This window comes from Dendrobates tinctorius, unplaced genomic scaffold (genome assembly GCF_039654945.1).
Source record: "Dendrobates tinctorius isolate UK_male_01 unplaced genomic scaffold, ASM3965494v1 ptg000214l, whole genome shotgun sequence".
Lineage (NCBI taxonomy): Eukaryota > Metazoa > Chordata > Amphibia > Anura > Dendrobatidae > Dendrobates > Dendrobates tinctorius.
Window position 1 is genome coordinate 1,907,501 of NW_027361881.1, and position 7,848 is coordinate 1,915,348.

The following is a 7,848-nucleotide window of genomic DNA, read 5'->3' on the forward strand; positions in this document are numbered from 1 at the left end:
TGTATACAGTATATATACCTATGTGCTGTACTACTATATATATACACAGGGGGAGATACAATGTATACAGTATATATACACCTGTGTGCTGTACTACTATATATATATACACAGGGGGAGATACAGTGTATACAGTATATATACCTGTGTGATGTACTACTATATATATATATATATATATATATATATACAGGGGGAGATACAGTGTATACAGTATATATACCTGTGTGCTGTACTACTATATATATATACAGGGGGAGGTACAGTGTATACAGTATATATACCTGTGTGATGTACTAATATATATATATATATACAGGGGGAGATACAATGTATACAATATATATACCTGTGTGCTGTACTAATATATATATATATATATATATATATATATATATATATATATGGGGAGGTACAGTGTATACAGTATATATACCTGTGTGCTGTACTATATATATATATATATATATATATATATATAGTACAGCACACAGGTATATATACTGTATACACTGTACCTCCCCCTGTGTATATATATATATAGAGAGAGAGAAAATCAGACCAGCACCCTTCATTTATCCTCAACAACTGCGCCCTTACAGGATCGGACAAATATACCTATCTGGGCCTAGAGATTCACCGATCAGGGAGCTTCAAACAAGCCATAGAGACCCTGAAAGACAAGGCCTGCAAAACCTTCTATGCCATCCGAAGGAAACTCTACCATCTAAAGCCACCAGTGAGGGTCTGGTTAAAAATCTTCGATTCTATCATCGCCCCAATCCTCCTGTATGGCAGCGAAGTCTGGGGTCCTCACACCTACCCAGACTGGTCAAGGTGGGATTCCAGCCCAACAGAAATATTCCACCTGGAATTCTGCAAGCACCTTCTCCAAGTCCATCGGAGCACCTCCAACAGTGCCTGCCGGGCCGAGCTGGGCAGATTCCCTCTACACCTAACGGTTGTAAAGAGGGCACTGTCATTCCGGGCTCACCTACGTAGGAGCAATCCAAGCTCCCCTCACCATAAAGCCCTGACACATGTAGGTGAAACAGAAAAACCAGGACCCTCGGAACAGCTCACCCAAACCCAACCTGACCAGAAAACCAATCACAACAACCTGACAAAAGCCGGAATCAGGAAGATGGTAGACGAAGGCCAGGAGAGGTACGTAAGTGACTGGAAGAACGACATCATCAGCTCACAGAAACTGACCATGTACCAGAGTCTACAGAGAGACGACAGACTGGCTCCATACCTGGAGAAACTCCAGGACCCCAAAGACCGCAAGATCCTGAGCCGGTATAGACTCAGTGCCCACAGTCTGGCCATCGAATCCGGCCGACACTGGCAGAGCTACAAGCCCAGGGAGGAAAGACTGTGCCAACACTGTGACCAGGAGGCCCTGGAGGATGAGACCCACTTCCTGCTACACTGCTCCAAGTACTCAGCAGTGAGGGACACTCACTTCAGGAGACTCTCACATCTCTTCCCGGATTTCACCACCATGAAGGAGGAAGAGAAAACATACATCCTGCTGGGGGAAGAAGAGAGAGCAGTGGAGATAGCAGTGCAATATGTGAGCGAATGCCATAGACTGCGAGAAAGAGAACTATGATATGCCATGGACTTCTATGGCCCCCACCCTGGATCTGCCCCAATCCCCCATCCACCTTCCCTATGCCATGGACTTCTATAGCCTCATCCTGGATCTGCCCCCAACCCCCCCATCCCCCTTCCCTATGCCATGGACTTCTATAGCCTCATCCTGGATCTGCCCCATCCACCTTCCCTATGCCATGGACTTCTATAGCCCCAACCTGGATCTGCCCCCAATCCCCCATCCACCTTCCCAACATCCCTACAGTCCCTATCCCCTTCTGTACACCTGCTTTGGCAAAACTAATGTATATTTAGTCCTGCCAATAAAGCTTCTTTGAATCTTGAATCTTGAATCTATATACAGGGGGAGATACAGTGTATACAGTATATATACCTGTGTGCTGTACTAATATATATATACAGGGGGAGATACAGTGTATACAGTATATATACCTGTGTGCTGTACTACTATATATATACAGGGGGAGATACAGTGTATACAGTATATATACCTGTGTGCTGTACTACTATATATATACAGGGGGAGATACAGTGTATACAGTATATATACCTGTGTGCTGTACTACTATATATATACAGGGGGAGATACAGTGTATACAGTATATATACCTGTGTGCTGTACTACTATATATATATACAGGGGGAGATACAGTGTATACAGTATATATACCTGTGTGCTGTACTACTATATATATATACAGGGGGAGATACAGTGTATACAGTATATATACCTGTGTGCTGTACTACTATATATATACAGGGGGAGATACAGTGTATACAGTATATATACCTGTGTGCTGTACTACTATATATATATACAGGGGGAGATACAGTGTATACAGTATATATACCTGTGTGCTGTACTACTATATATATATACAGGGGGAGATACAGTGTATACAGTATATATACCTGTGTGCTGTACTACTATATATATACAGGGGGAGATACAGTGTATACAGTATATATACCTGTGTGCTGTACTACTATATATATACAGGGGAGATACAGTGTATACAGTATATATACCTGTGTGCTGTACTACTATATATATATACAGGGGGAGATGCAGTGTATACAGTATATATACCTGTGTGCTGTACTACTATATATATATACAGGGGGAGATACAATGTATACAGTATATATACCTGTGTGCTGTACTACTATATATATACAGGGGGAGATACAGTGTATACAGTATATATACCTGTGTGCTGTACTACTATATATATACAGGGGAGATACAGTGTATACAGTATATATACCTGTGTGCTGTACTACTATATATATATACAGGGGGAGATACAGTGTATACAGTATATATACCTGTGTGCTGTACTACTATATATATACAGGGGGAGATACAGTGTATACAGTATATATACCTGTGTGCTGTACTACTATATATATATATATATATATATACAGGGGGAGATACAGTGTATACAGTATATATACCTGTGTGCTGTACTACTATATATATATATATACAGGGGGAGATACAGTGTATACAGTATATATACCTGTGTGCTGTACTACTATATATATACAGGGGGAGATACAGTGTATACAGTATATATACCTGTGTGCTGTACTACTATATATATACAGGGGGAGATACAATGTATACAGTATATATACCTGTGTGCTGTACTACTATATATATACAGGGGGAGATACAGTGTATACAGTATATATACCTGTGTGCTGTACTACTATATATATACAGGGGGAGATACAGTGTATACAGTATATATACCTGTGTGCTGTACTACTATATATATATATATATATATATATATATATACAGGGGGAGATACAGTGTATACAGTATATATACCTGTGTGCTGTACTACTATATATATATATATATATATACAGGGGGAGATACAGTGTATACAGTATATATACCTGTGTGCTGTACTACTATATATATATATATATATACAGGGGGAGATACAGTGTATACAGTATATATACCTGTGTGCTGTACTACTATATATATATATATATATATATACAGGGGGAGATACAGTGTATACAGTATATATACCTGTGTGCTGTACTACTATATATATATATATATATAAATACAGGGGGGGATACAGTGTATACAGTATATATATATATATATATATATACAGGGGGAGATACAATGTATACAGTATATATACCTGTGTGCTGTACTACTATATATATATATATATATATATATACAGGGGGAGATACAGTGTATACAGTATATATACCTGTGTGCTGTACTACTATATATATATATATATATACAGGGGGAGATACAGTGTATACAGTATATATACCTGTGTGCTGTACTACTATATATATATATATATATATATATACAGGGGGAGATACAGTGTATACAGTATATATACCTGTGTGCTGTACTACTATATATATATATATATATATATATATATACAGGGGGAGATACAGTGTATACAGTATATATACCTGTGTGCTGTACTACTATATATATATATATATATATATAAATACAGGGGGGGATACAGTGTATACAGTATATATACCTGTGTGCTGTACTATATATATATATATATATATATATATATATATATATATATATACAGGGGGAGATACAATGTATACAGTATATATACCTGTGTGCTGTACTACTATATATATATATATACAGGGGGGAGATACAGTGTATACAGTATATATACCTGTGTGCTGTACTACTATATATATATACAGGGGGAGATACAGTGTATATATACCTGTGTGCTGTACTACTATATATATACAGGGGGAGATACAATGTATACAGTATATATACCTGTGTGCTGTACTACTATATATATACAGGGGGGGGATACAGTGTATACAGTATATATACCTGTGTGCTGTACTACTATATATATACAGGGGGAGATACAGTGTATACAGTATATATACCTGTGTGCTGTACTACTATATATATATATATATATATATATATATATATATATATATATATATATATATACAGGGGGAGATACAATGTATACAGTATATATACCTGTGTGCTGTACTACTATATATATACAGGGGAGATACAGTGTATACAGTATATATACCTGTGTGCTGTACTACTATATATATACAGGGGAGATACAGTGTATACAGTATATATACCTGTGTGCTGTACTACTATATATATACAGGGGAGATACAGTGTATACAGTATATATACCTGTGTGCTGTACTACTATATATATACAGGGGAGATACAGTGTATACAGTATATATACCTGTGTGCTGTACTACTATATATATATATATACAGGGGGAGATAGTGTATACAGTATATATACCTGTGTGCTGTACTACTATATATATACAGGGGAGATACAATGTATACAGTATATATACCTGTGTGCTGTACTACTATATATATACAGGGGGAGATACAGTGTATACAGTATATATACCTGTGTGCTGTACTACTATATATATATACAGGGGGAGATACAATGTATACAGTATATATACCTGTGTGCTGTACTACTATATATATACAGGGGGAGATACAGTGTATACAGTATATATACCTGTGTGCTGTACTACTATATATATATATATACAGGGGGAGATACAGTGTATACAGTATATATACCTGTGTGCTGTACTACTATATATATACAGGGGAGATACAATGTATACAGTATATATACCTGTGTGCTGTACTACTATATATATACAGGGGGAGATACAGTGTATACAGTATATATACCTGTGTGCTGTACTACTATATATATATACAGGGGAGATACAGTGTATACAGTATATATACCTGTGTGCTGTACTACTATATATATATATACAGGGGGAGATACAGTGTATACAGTATATATACCTGTGTGCTGTACTACTATATATATATATATACAGGGGGAGATACAGTGTATACAGTATATATACCTGTGTGCTGTACTACTATATATATACAGGGGAGATACAGTGTATACAGTATATATACATGTGTGCTGTACTACTATATATATATATATATACAGGGGGAGATACAGTGTATACAGTATATATACCTGTGTGCTGTACTACTATATATATACAGGGGAGATACAATGTATACAGTATATATACCTGTGTGCTGTACTACTATATATATACAGGGGGAGATACAGTGTATACAGTATATATACCTGTGTGCTGTACTACTATATATATATACAGGGGAGATACAGTGTATACAGTATATATACCTGTGTGCTGTACTACTATATATATATACAGGGGGAGATACAGTGTATACAGTATATATACCTGTGTGCTGTACTACTATATATATATATATATACAGGGGGAGATACAGTGTATACAGTATATATACCTGTGTGCTGTACTACTATATATATACAGGGGAGATACAGTGTATACAGTATATATACCTGTGTGCTGTACTACTATATATATACAGGGGAGATACAGTGTATACAGTATATATACCTGTGTGCTGTACTACTATATATATATATACAGGGGGAGATACAGTGTATACAGTATATATACCTGTGTGCTGTACTACTATATATATACAGGGGAGATACAGTGTATACAGTATATATACATGTGTGCTGTACTACTATATATATATATATACAGGGGGAGATACAGTGTATACAGTATATATACCTGTGTGCTGTACTACTATATATATACAGGGGAGATACAGTGTATACAGTATATATACATGTGTGCTGTACTACTATATATATATATATATATACAGGGGGAGATACAGTGTATACAGTATATATACCTGTGTGCTGTACTACTATATATATACAGGGGAGATACAGTGTATACAGTATATATACCTGTGTGCTGTACTACTATATATATATATACAGGGGGAGATACAGTGTATACAGTATATATACCTGTGTGCTGTACTACTATATATATATATACAGGGGGAGATACAGTGTATACAGTATATATACCTGTGTGCTGTACTACTATATATATATATACAGGGGGAGATACAGTGTATACAGTATATAGACCTGTGTGCTGTACTACTATATATATACAGGGGAGATACAGTGTATACAGTATATATACCTGTGTGCTGTACTACTATATATATATACAGGGGGAGATACAATGTATACAGTATATATACCTGTGTGCTGTACTACTATATATATACAGGGGAGATACAATGTATACAGTATATATACCTGTGTGCTGTACTACTATATATATACAGGGGGAGATACAGTGTATACAGTATATATACCTGTGTGCTGTACTACTATATATATATACAGGGGAGATACAGTGTATACAGTATATATACCTGTGTGCTGTACTACTATATATATATATATATATATATATATATACAGGGGGAGATACAGTGTATACAGTATATATACCTGTGTGCTGTACTACTATATATATACAGGGGAGATACAATGTATACAGTATATATACCTGTGTGCTGTACTACTATATATATACAGGGGGAGATACAGTGTATACAGTATATATACCTGTGTGCTGTACTACTATATATATATACAGGGGAGATACAGTGTATACAGTATATATACCTGTGTGCTGTACTACTATATATATATACACAGTGTATCACCTTGCCTCACCTTGGTGACCGCTGCTGCCGGTGATCGGCCGCCGCTCTCCTCCTCGCGCTCTGTGTGGCCGCCGCTCACTGACAGCTCTCAGTATAGTAAAGTACGGCCCCGCCCCTCAGCCAATCAGACCGCGCGGCCGCAGGTGGGCGTGGCCAGGCTTCTCCGAGCTTCTTTTAAGCGGAGGCTTTTCCGAGAAACTGCAGAGCGGATCCGACCCAGAAACCACCGCGGCCGCAGCGGGGGCTGATGGGAAGAGAAGGCGCTGAGAGAGAGTGAGAGGGGGCAGGAACCCCATCACCTCCTGCAGGTTCAGTGTCTGCAGACACATAAGGGGGATGTGCTGGATCTCCCCCATCTCCTCCTGCAGGTTCAGTGTCTGCAGACACATAAGGGGGATGTGCTGGATTTCCTCCATCACCTCCTGCAGGTTCAGTGTCTGCAGACACATAAGGGGGATGTGCTGGATCTCCCCCATCACCTCCTGCAGGTTCAGTGTCTGCACACACATAAGGGGGATGTGCTGGATCTCCCCCATCACCTCCTGCAGGTTCAGTGTCTGCACACACATAAGGGGGATGTG

The 7,848-nt window shown here is 37.8% G+C and overlaps 1 protein-coding gene across 2 annotated transcripts in view; it reads right to left on the bottom strand.

Moving 5' to 3' along the window:
• The window catches only part of IRF8 (interferon regulatory factor 8), a 42,324-nt gene extending 34,945 nt beyond the window's left edge, over window positions 1-7,379 (bottom strand). The window contains exon 1 of one of the 2 annotated variants that reach the window (XM_073554886.1): window positions 7,278-7,379. The gene's annotated coding sequence lies outside the window, so the exon portion shown is untranslated. Of the gene's footprint in view, window positions 1-7,267 lie in introns of both variants that reach the window. The other variant, XM_073554887.1, reaches the window with a different exon arrangement.
• Window positions 7,380-7,848: the final 469 nt, after the last annotated feature.